The following is a 12,024-nucleotide window of genomic DNA, read 5'->3' as shown; positions in this document are numbered from 1 at the left end:
TCAGATCCCACCCAGACCTTCTGAATGGGAGGCTGTGTGGGTCACCGGACCACTATGATTTGTAGAGTGAATAATGAACAGCATCACTGTCAACCTCACGTCAGCTTGGAACAAGGCGGAATCACACTGACCCAATGCCGTGGGAGCTCTGTGACGCCCAGACCAATGTGGGTGCCATATTACAGAGCCCCCAGGGCCCCCTGAGAGTTGAGGTGCTCTCCCTGTGACTCCTGTGTCTCCCGCCTTTCTCTTCTTCCCTCCTGAGGCCTCACCTCTAACCAATTCCCTTCTCCAAAACCAAATGCCCGCTCCCCTGCCCTGCAGCTCTGGTCCCCTCCACTCGGAGTCCAAGCACAAAGGGCTTTTGTCATCCCCACTCTGCGCTCGGCTTTGGGGATCCTCCTGACCCTCCCTCCCCACCAGCCGACCTCAGGCCACCCCAGCTGGAGGCTGCTGTGGTAGTTTTCCACGCCTTCTGTTCTCTGCCTCATACACACGTTGCACAGATAGATCCAAAGTCTATATCTATATATACTTCTCACTCCCCCACCCCCGGACGGCATGCGTCTCGTTTGCCAGGCTGTGGTCGTGCAGTCTGTCGCTCGTTAAGGCACTGTCTCAGATTTGCATGTTTAATATTTTATCCAGGAAGCGTTCCTGGCTGGGGCACTGGGAGGTGGTGTGAAGCCGACAGAATGTCAGGCCCTGGAACGATGGCTCATGGGTGGTGGCGGTGGGACGAGTGTCTGGGGGACTGGAGAATGGTGACGCCAGTTCCTGGCTGCTTGTCTGGCTTCGGCGTGGGGGTGGGGGTGGGGAAAACATCTCAGAGATCAGCACCCCTGGCCTGTGCAGGGAGCCTCCCTTCCTCGGGGCACTCAGCCGCTGGAAGGGTGAACTCCGATGTGAACTTGTTATTTTAGCTTCAACAGCTCCTCCAGGTCATTTCAGGGTCTGGGGATTTTCCAGTGGGAAGCAGCCCTTTGGTTCCATGGAGAAGTGTCGAGTTGCCCCTGAGCCAGGGCAAACCATGGAGGCGGACAGAGTGGGTAGGAGGAGGTAGGTGGGAGGGCAGTGAGTGTGGCCAGTGCTGTGCGACCTTCGGGTGTCATTGAGCTCTCTGGGCTCCTGTGAGTGACAGGGGAGGACCATCAGCATCTTCACTCCCTCCCGGGCATGTTGGAGACCTGAGTTAGTGGAAGGCAGTACAGGGTGTTCAGGGCGATCTTTTCTGTTCCCAGATATTTGTAAAGACCTGAGCGGGCAGGAGGGGGAGAGGCAGGGGAAGATGAGGCTGTACCCCAAGGGCAGATGGAAAAATCTGAAGATGGAAGGCGGGGGGGAGGGGAGCACAGACAGACACAGGCCTTTCATTCTGACCCTTGGGAGGCATGAAATGCCTGATTGTGCCTGTGTCCAGAGGCTCAGTGGGGCCTGGAGGTTGGGAGGAGAAGGGAGAGCCTGCTCCATCCCCCAAGACCCTTGGGAACAAGATCCCCACACATTCTGCTGTAGTCTGGCAAGGCTCCTACAGAAAGGCCTTCTTAGAGAGGGCAGGATGGGGCCTGGCCCCAGACCCTGCTCACCATCCCCCTTCTCTGCCCGGGCTCTGGAGGTTTATCAGTGCAGGGTTTAGCCCTGGTTGGGGGTAGGGGCCAGGAAGGGGTGTGGGGGAGGGTGTGTGTGATTAGCTCTCAGCCTGCCACTGGGACACCCTCCTGCCCCAGAGCTGCCTGCCCCACAGCTGTTTCCGTTGCTCCTCCCCCAGGTACCAAGTTGGGAAGTTCTTCCTGGTGTCTTGCCTCAGTTCTTTCTGCTGCCACTTCAGTGCAAAGACTCTCTGTTCTGCCACCTTCGGGGATTAGGGCCCCTCATGTCCTGGGGTTTGCTGCTTCCGCCACCCAGGAAAAGGCATCGTGGTTTGATATGGAAGCTTGGAAGCCCGGTCTGCTTCTCTGGTCCATTGCTCTGCCCACACACATGAGGGCTTGGCCTCTCTGTCAAGTGATACCCTCCTGTCTGCATCCCCACCATCCACCCGATAAGAAGGAGCTGGAGAGGAGGCTTCCGGGGCCTCCAAACAACTCCAACGGACTCCACCAAGCTGTGCACCAAAGCACAGACATAGCACATGCTGGCGAGTGCTCTGCTCCTCATAGTGCTCCCCTTCTAGGTCAGTGGTTTGCAAAAGCCTTTACACTTGGGACTTTTTGTCCAAAGCATATGATGCAGAAACAGAGAGAAACAAAGCCAGGAGAAGTCCAGCTGCTGTGATGGAACCACTGGTGGAGCTGGTGAGGCCTGCCTGCTCTATACCTCCTGCCTCCTGGAAGCCTCTCTGGCCCCTCCTGCCACCCCCTAGGGGCTCCTGAGAGCCTCCCCCCCCCACCCCCGCAGGAGTCCCAGGGCTTGGCAGGGCACAGCTAGAAAAACACTGATCTGCAAAATCTCGTTTCTTAACTCTTGGAAGCTGCCAATCAAAAGGAATGGGGCGCCTGGGTGGCTCAGTTGTTGGGCGTCTGCCTTCAGCTCAGGTCATGACCCCAGGGTCCTGGGATCGAGCCCCGCATCGGGCTCCTGCTTGGTGGGAAGGCTGCTTCTCCCTCTCCCACTCCCCCTGCTTGTGTTCCCTCTCTCAGTGTGTCTCTCTCTGTCAAATAAAGAAATAAGATCAAAAAAAAAAAAAAAAGAATGGGGGCCGGCAGAAATAGGAGTGTGACAGTCCCACCGGTAAAACTTGATGGCAAGGGAAGAAGAGGCAGAATGATGCTAAAAAGCAGACATGCACCCTGAAGGGCTCAAGGCTGGGTTTGGGGGTGACCTTGAATGCTCCTCAAGAATCCCTGGGGGCTGGACTGAGTAACAGCACCTGCTCAGAGTGGGGGCCCTGGGCTGTGAAGGGAGGGTCATGTTTGGTGGAAAGGAATGAGATGCGAAATTTAAGACTGCCCTCTACAATGGTTCAAGTACAAAAACATGGAACAAGCTGGGTCCTTGAAGGTGAACTCTAAGCTCACTGAATACGTCGACTCACCCAAGGAGCGCAAGACCTCAGCGTTTTGAGCGGTGGTTCTCAGCTGCTGGGATGGTCTTGGTTGCCCCCACCCCCACTCCAGGGGACATTTGGCAATGTCTGGAGACATTTTTGGTTGTCACAACTGGGAGAGGGCTGCTACTGGCATCTAATGGATAGAGAGTGACCAGGGATGCTGTTGAGCATCCTGGGAGGCACAGGAAAATCCCATTCAACAAAGCCCAGCCCCAAATGTCCATATGCTAAGTTGAGAAGCCTTGGTCTAGACACTAGATGATACCGAGGTCTTTGCTGTATCTGTTTATTTCCCCCACTAGAAGATATTCCTGTAAGTTAGAAATAATGAGTCTTCTACTTGTCTACAGCATCTGCCTCTGCACCCAGTAGGCACTTTACAGGTATTTGTCAGATGAATGTATGAACAAACAACTCACCTGGACAGGGTGGGCAGCCCTCTGCTTCAGGTCCAGAGCCCAGTTTGCCTTGGAGGAGGTGCCTACTAATTCTCCAGTTTAGTTCATAGACCCTGCAAGGGATCCTGACCCTGGACAACTCTGGGAGAAAGCTGGGGAGGGCTCACCCAAAAGTGCTTGAGCTGTTGATTCAAAAAGAACAGATGCTCATTCGAAAATTTAATTTACATATCATTTGCATATCACTTTGAATATCATTTGCATGCTGCTCCTTTAAAGTCAAAAGGCACAGATCTCCTGCCCTGTCCTGTCTTTCCTGCTTCTACAGAGGCCTCCGTCCCACCCCTCCTCACTTTCTTTGCACACTCTCTGGGGAACACCCACCTGTAGGGCTCACATTTGCTTAGGTTCCCCGGGGCCCAGCGCAAAAAACTTAGGAAATTTGCAATGTGAGATGCCAAAAAAAAAAAAAAAAAGGCAGGCCCCTTGCATTTTGCCCAAACCTTATGGTCAAGGTTGTGGCCTTTGGTGTCCTACGTGCTTGAGTTTCTATCTGGCCTCTGCCATTTCACAAACTGTGTGATCTTGAGCAAGTTATTCAACCTCTGCCCCTCAGTCCCTTCATCTGTGTAATGGGGGCAATAATATTCACCTCACAGACTTACAGTGTTGATTCAACAGGAAAATCCATCGAAGTACCAGGCATTTGGTAGACACTCCAGAGCCGGCAACTGCTGTGCTTGCTGTTAACCGTCTGGTTTCTTTGAAGTAGCTGTCACCAGGGACGAGCCGCTCTTCTGAACTTCTTGCTCTGCAGCCAGTCCCTTCTCTGATCTCTTTCCTTCTTGCAACTCTCTCTTCTCTTGGCTTTGAGTTGCTGCAGTCTTCCGGATTTCCTCCCACCCTGCTGGCCTCTCCTTCGTCTGATTCCTTCTCCTCTGTCCTACCCCTAAAGTTTGGAGGGCCCCAGGGCTTGGTCCAGGACCCCTCATCTTTTCTCCTTGGGTGTCCCTGGCTTTACCCATGAGCCCCATGCCAGGGGCCCTCAATGATCTCTTCAGCCTGGAGACTAATAGTCAACATCTACCTGGTACCTCTACTCCCGATGTCTAAAAGACATTTCAAGAGCCACATCGTGATTCCTCGTCCTTTTCTTCTTCCAGGCTTCCCTACTTTCAGTCAATGGCACTGTCCTCTGCTCAGTTGCTCAAGCCCCAAACTCAGAATAAGCCTTTGATTTCTCTCTCTCTCACCGCCTGTGTTAGTTAGTTATGTATTGCTGTGTAACAGATGACTTTCCAAAACACAGAGGCTTAAAATAATAAGCATTTATTATCTCACACAACATATGCTTTTTTTGGGTCAGGAATCCGGAAGTGACTTAGCGGGGCTTCCGAGTTTCTCGTGAGGCTGCAGTCAAGATGCCAGTGAGCGTGTAGACACGTAGAAGGCTTGCCTGGGCTGGAGGATCTGCTTCCAGAGGGGCTCATTCACGTGCCTGTTAAGTTAGTGCTGACAGTTGTCAGGAAACCTACGTTCCTTGTCATGTGGATGTTATAGCGCTCTTGAGTGTCCTTATAACATGGCAGCTGGTTTCCTCTGGAGTGAGTGATCTGAGAGAGAGAGAGACAGAGAGAGAGCAAAGAGGAAGCCACAATGTCTTTTCAGATCTTGTGTCCAAAGTCATACACTGTTAATTCTGCTGTAGTCTATTTGTTAGGATGAGTCACTAAGGCCAGCCTGCATTCCCCGGGGAGGAGAATGAAGTTCCATCTTGTAGAGGGAGGCATTGCAAAGAATTTGTGGATGTCTTTTAAAACCACTGTCTAAATATGTCTTGAATTATCTACTTCTCTTCATCTCCACAGCCCCCCATCCCAGGCCTACTTACGCTCATTGCTCACCTCTGCTGTGGCAATGGCCTCCTGACGGACAGACGTTCTTGCTTCCGGTCCATCTACAGTCCCTTCTCTGCGAAGCAGCCAAGAGAGCAGTGGGGCAATGTAAGTCAGATGTGGGGGCCTATTGGGAACAGTGATAAATTGTACCCCCTTTCCCTTTTAAGGGCTCACTCAAATGGTAGTGAAGAAAGAGGGAAGACATAAATCCACAAGGACAGAGAAAACAGTATCTCAGCAGATAGAGGATTTCAGCAAAGTTGTGGATGCTTTGAAGAGGGTTGAGGAAGAGTCACAGATGTAGTGACCAGGACAGAGGGAGACAGAAGATGAGAGGGGAAAGGGGCTCTGGAGGCCCCAGGCTGCACAGAGGGGCAGAGGTGGAAGAACCGTTGACCCCTCTACCGCTGCCCTGCACAGAAAGGCAGAAACAAGTTTCCCACGTTCAGACAGAATACCAGAAGTTTGTTATCTGGAGAAATGGAAGGCTCTAGAGAAAAATTCCCTATACTAACATTTGGAGCATTCCTGGTGAAACGGCTGGCTCTTTGCCCAACCACTAAAAAGCAAAATCACCAGTAAAAAAAAAAACAAAAAACAAAAACCAAAAAAACCTCACTCGTGCCCATGGAACGTCCAGTTTGCTTTTTAGTGCTCTTCCCTTAAATACACATCGCTGAACAAGGATCATTTGACAAATGAAGAAAACTCCTGTGTCAGTTTGGGTCCTTGGGGAAACAGACACCAAATAGAGCTAGAAGTGCACGGGATTTACTGAGATTTACTGAGATTTACCGGGCAAAATATTTGTGGAGAACACAGAGAGGAGGGAGCAGAAAGAAGTCAACGGGGAAAGTTTTTAGACTGCGATGCAGGACTGGCATGCGAGAAAGAGAGGGAAGGAAGGAGGACTGGGGAGAGAGAGAGTTTCAGCCCGTGGTGCAGCTGAGCGAGTCCCAGCCAGAGCTCCAGAGCAAAGACAGCCCGCTAGAGGAGCCCGCTGGGCAGAACCACCTCGGTGCTTGTACCCCCATCGTGCTCAGCAATTGGCTGGAGTTGCCTGAGGGCAGTGTGTCCTCAGTTCCAATGCTGCAGTTCATCCACAAGTTGTCCCAGCCAAAGTTTGTCAGTTGACCCCACTCCTCATGGCAAATGCTCTCTTGGAGTGAGAGCTGGGTGGTGCATTTCCATCCCCGCTCCACTCCCACCATGAAAGAGAAAGACAAAATGAAAAAAAAAAAAGAAAAAGAAAAGCTAAGGAAAGAGAAAAACAAAACCAACCAACCAACCAATTTAGGGGCGCCTGGCTGGCTCAGTGAGAAGTGCATGTGACTCTTGATCTTGGGGTTGTGAGTTCAAGCCCCACGTGGGTGTAGAGATTATTTAAGTAAGTTTAAAAAAATTCTTTAAAAAAAACAAAAACCCAAACAAAAACCAAAACCTTCCCGATAATTAATATCTTCTAGTAGTTATTTAAAAAAAAGAATAGAATGCAGTGAAAAAAGGAGCCATAGAGAATAGAAAAAGGTTCTTGGAAATTAAATATACAGTAGAGGGTTGGAAAGATAAAAGAAAAATAGTCATTCAGAGAGTAGCACAAAAAGAGAAAGAGATGAAATTTGTTGAGCACCTATTATATGTTGTTCTAGTGTCTGATGAAAAGCTGCAGACAAAATTCACAAAGCCTTTGCTTCTAAGGGTCTCCCAAGAAGAGAAATATGTGGGTGGACCAGTCCGGTAGGCACAACATTTGGCTAAAAGGAGTTCCAGAAAGAGAAGACAGCAACGAAGGGACAGGAAATTGATAAAAAATTAATACAAGAAACTTTTACAGGATTGAGGAGCATGCATCTCCAAAAGAAATGATCTGAACTTCTACTTTGGCCCAAGATGGAGTAACAGGGAATGGTTTTCCCCTCCCACCCGAAACAACTGAAAAAAAAACAGACAAAGCAGGAGACAGTGGGGTTCGGACTTTGGAAATCAGGCAGCGGAGGACGGTGATCCCTGAGAGAAGAGAAGCATAGCTGGAAGTTCTACAGTTGTCCCCACCTACTGCCTGGAATGAGTTTCCAGGCTATAGCACAAGGAGCGATAACTGGGGCAGAGCCTGGTGGTCTACTGGAGTTTTAGGAAATTTATACAGTTGTGGCAACCAAGATGGCAGACTTAAACCCAACCACATCAATAATCATGATCGATATACATGGTCTAGACAACCCAATTAAAAGGCAGATAAAAAAGGATGACCCAACTATGTGCTGTCTACAGGAAACCCACTTTATTTTTTATTTATATTTTTTAATTTAAATTCAATTAGCCAACATATAGTACATACTTAGTTTCAGATGTAGTGTTCAATAATTTATCAGTTGCGTATAACACCCAGTGCTCCTTGAATCACGTGCCCTCCTTAATGCCCATCACCCAGTTAGTTACCCCATCCCCTCACCCACCTGGAAACCCACTTCAAAAATGAAGACACAAGTAGGTGAAAAGTAAAAAATACACCATCCTAACACTAATCAAAATGATGCTGGAGTGGCTATATTAATATAGGGTATGCCATATAGACGCTAACTGAAAAGTCTATATTAAGGGGCACCTGGATGGTTCAGTGGGTTAATCGTCTGCCTTTGGCTCAGGTCATGATCTCAGGGTCCTGGGATTGAATTCCCAGCATTGCATCGGGCTCCCAGCTCAGTGGGGAGCCTACTCCTCCCTCTCTCTCTGCCCCTCCCTCCCACTTGGGCTCTCTCTCAAATAAATAAAATCTTTAAAAAACAATGAGAAAAATCTATAATAATATTGGACAAAATCCATGATAGAGCAAAGATTGTAACCAAACGATGAAGAAGGCCATTTCCTAATAAGAGGGTCGTTTCCACAAGAGGACACAATTCTAAAGGTTTATTCATCTAGCAACAAAGCTTCAAAATACATAAACCTGATAGAACTAACTATAAGGAGAAATGGACATTTTCTCAAGTATAGTCAGAAATGTTAATGCCCCCCTCAATAACTGATAAAACAAGTAGAAAATCAATAAGAATATAGAAGATTTCACCAATACTGTTAACTAATTTAGAATTCATATTTGTATCATATATATTTTTCCACATATGCTAGTATATTGTGTGTGAATAACAATGATTATATCTTCCTTTTTAATTCTTGTATAATTTTCTAGCACAGCGTTATAGAGGGGCAGTAGAGACATCCTTGTCTTGTTCCCTATCTCAGAGGAATGCTTCTGATATTTTGGCATTTATCAGATTAAGGAAATTTTCTTCTCACTTCGCTAAGAGTTTTCTTTTTTAAAAAAAATCATGTTGAATTTTTTCAAATTCTTCTGCCTCTATTGAGATAATCATATGGGTTTTGCATGTTTTTTGGTAAGGAGATGAACAACATTGGTTTCTAATATTAAATCAATCTTGCATTCCTAGAATAAACCCAATTGGTAGTTATGTATTATTCTTTTTATATATTACTGTATTAGGTTTGCTAATATTCTGTTTAGATTTTTCCCATTTCTGCTCATGAGAAAGGCTGACCTATAATTTTCTTTTCTTTGTAATATCTTTATGACATTTCAAAGTCAAGGTTACAGTGGCCTCATAAGTGAATCGGGAAGTTCTTCTTTTCTTTCTAATCACGGAAGAGTTTGTTGTAAGTTTTATATTTCTTCCTTAAACATTTAGAAGAATTCGCTGGCAAAGCCATCTGGGCCTGGAGCTTAATTTGTGACTAGGCTTTCAATTAGATTAAATTTTCTTAATGGCTATGGACTAGTCAGATTTTTTATTTATTCTTGTTTCAGTTTTTATAAACTGTGCTTTTTAAAGAATATTCCCACTTCTAAATTTACAAATTTAGTAGCATATAGTAATTAATAACATCTTACTATTACCTTTTTAAAAAAAGATTTTATTTATTTATTTGAGAGAGAGACAGAGACAGCACGAGCAGGGAGAAGGGGCAGAGGGAGAGGGAGAAGCAGGCTCCTTGCTGAGCAGGGAGCCCCATGTGGGGCTCCATCCCAGGACCCCGAGACCATGACCTGAGCCAAAGACAGACACTTAACCAACTGAACCACCTAGGCGCCCCCTTACTACTACCTTTTAAAAACTTTTATTTTAAAAAATTAAAAAAATGTATTTTATTTAGGGGCATCTGGGTGGCTCAGTTGATTAAGGGACTGCCTTAGGCTTGGGTCGTGGTCCCAGGGTCCTAGGGTTGAGTTCCCATCAGGCTCCCTGCTCTTCGGGGAGCCCGCTTCTACCTCTCCCACTCCCCCTGCTTGTGCTCTCTCTCTGTCAAATAAATATTTAAAGATTTTATTTATTTATTTGACAGAGAGAGAGAGCGGGAGCGAGCACAAGCGTGGGGGAGTGGCAGGCAGAGGGGGAAGCAGGGTCCCTGCTGAGCAAGAAGCCTGATGGGGACTCGATCTCAAGATCCTGGGATCATGACCCGATCCGAAGGCAGACGCTTAACCGACTGAGCCACCCAGGTGTCCCTAAAAACTTTTAAATGGAGGTATAACACGCACACAGTAAAGTGGACACATCTTATAGTAATTGAATCAGTAATTGATGTTTTTTTCCATAGGTATGTGGTGCAACCAATCCCATTCCAGATACAGAACATTTCGAATCCCCAGAAGAAGCATCCTCCAGAGGCTCCTCTTCACGTGTAGCCATGTTTCTGATTTTTATTACCATAGATTTGTCTCTTTTTGGGGAGCCTGTTATTGAACTTCATATTAATGGAATTATATGTCCATATTCCTTTTTTTTTTTTTTTTAGTAATCTCTATACCCAACGTGGGGCTTGAACCCACAACCCCGAGATCAAGAGTCACTTGATCTTCCGACTGAGCCAGGCAGGTGCCCTTGGTCCATAATCTTTTGTGTCTGTTTCTTTCACTCAACATTACGTCTGTGAGATGCACCCACACACACTGTTGTACTAGCAGTATTTCAATCATTTTCATGCATAGAATGCCACCGTATGACTCTAACACAATTTAGCTGTTCCACTATTGATGGATATCTGGTTTGTTCCCATTTTGGGCTGTACTGTTTTTTTGTGTTTTTTTTTTGCTGAAAATAAGCATTCATATTTCTTGTCTATGTACCTAGGAGTTGAGTTGCTAGATCATAAGATAGGCTGTCTGTCTTGCATAGAAGCTGTCAAAGAGTTTTCCAGAGTGATTACGCCAATTTATACCCCATCAAAAATTTTCAGTTTTTAAAATGTTAGCCATACTTATAGATGTGCCCTGGTATCTCACTGTGGTTATAATTTGCATTTTCCTGATGCCTAGCAATTCGAGCACTTTTTCATATGTGTATTCATTTGTATTCACCCATTTGTAATTGCTGGATATTTGGATATCCTTTTTTGAGAAGTGGGTTCCAGTGTTTTGTGTATTTTTAAAAACTTGGACTGTGTGATTTTTTTATTAATTAGTAGGCGTATTTTTATTATTCTTTGTTTTGCTTTTTTAACTTTCTTTTTTTTTATTAAGTTTTTAAATTTTAATTCCAGTTAGCACACAGTGTTATATTAGTTTCAGGTGTACGATATTGTGATTCAACACTTTCATACATCACCTGGTGCACATTGTGACAAGTACACTCCTTACTCTCCATCACCCATTTAACCCAAGCCCCCAACCACCTCCCCTCTGGTAACCATCAGTTTGTTCTCTATAGTTAAGAGTCTGTTTCTTGGTTTGCCTCTCTTTTTTCCCCCCATGTTCATTTGTTTCTTAAATTCCACATATGGGGGTGCCTAGGTGGCTCAGTTGTTAAGCGTCTGCCTTTGGCTCAGGTCATGATCCCAGGGTCCTGGGATCGAGCCCCGCATCGGGCTCCCTGCTCAGCGGGAAGCCTGCTCCTCCCTCTCACACTCCCCCTGCTTGTGTTCCCTCTCTCTCTGTCTCTCTGTCAAAATAAATAAATAAAATCTTCAAAAAATTCCACGTATGAGTGACATCATATAGTATTGGTCTTTCTCTGACCCATTTCACTTAGCATAATACTTTTCTTGCTCCATCCACATCATTGCAAATAGCAAGATTTCATTCTTTTTTATGGCTGAATAATATTCCATTGTGTGTGTGTATCACATCTTCTTTAACAACTTTCTTTATAGTGTCTTTTGATGAACAGAGTTTTATAATTTTAATGTCAAATACATTAATCCTTTATGTTTAGCAGTTATTATGTCCTGATTAAGACATCTTTGTCTACTCCAAGGCCATGAAAGTATCCATGATTTTTTTTCTATAAGCTTTATTACTTTCATTTTTCCCACTTAAGTCTGTGATCCATCTCAAATGAATTTTGGGAGTATGTTTGAGACAGGAGCTAAGATTCCCTTTTCTCTATGTGGCTATCCAATTACTCTAGCACCATTTATTGAAAAGCACCATCATTTCTCCACTGAATTGTAGTTCTGTCTTTCTTGTAAATTAGGTGATGATATATGTATAAGTCTGTTTCTTTTTTTTTTAGGATTTTATTTATTTATTTGACAGAGAGAGACAGCAAGAGAGGGAACACAAGCAGGGGGAGTGGAAGAAGCAGGCTTCCCACTGAGCAGGGAGACCAATGTGGGGCTCGATCCTAAGACCCTGGGATCATGACCTGAGCCGAAGGCAGATGCC

The sequence above is a fragment of the Zalophus californianus genome, chromosome 16 (genome assembly GCF_009762305.2).
Source record: "Zalophus californianus isolate mZalCal1 chromosome 16, mZalCal1.pri.v2, whole genome shotgun sequence".
Classification (NCBI taxonomy): Eukaryota; Metazoa; Chordata; class Mammalia; order Carnivora; family Otariidae; genus Zalophus; species Zalophus californianus.
Note: the sequence above shows the minus strand (reverse complement) of the source record.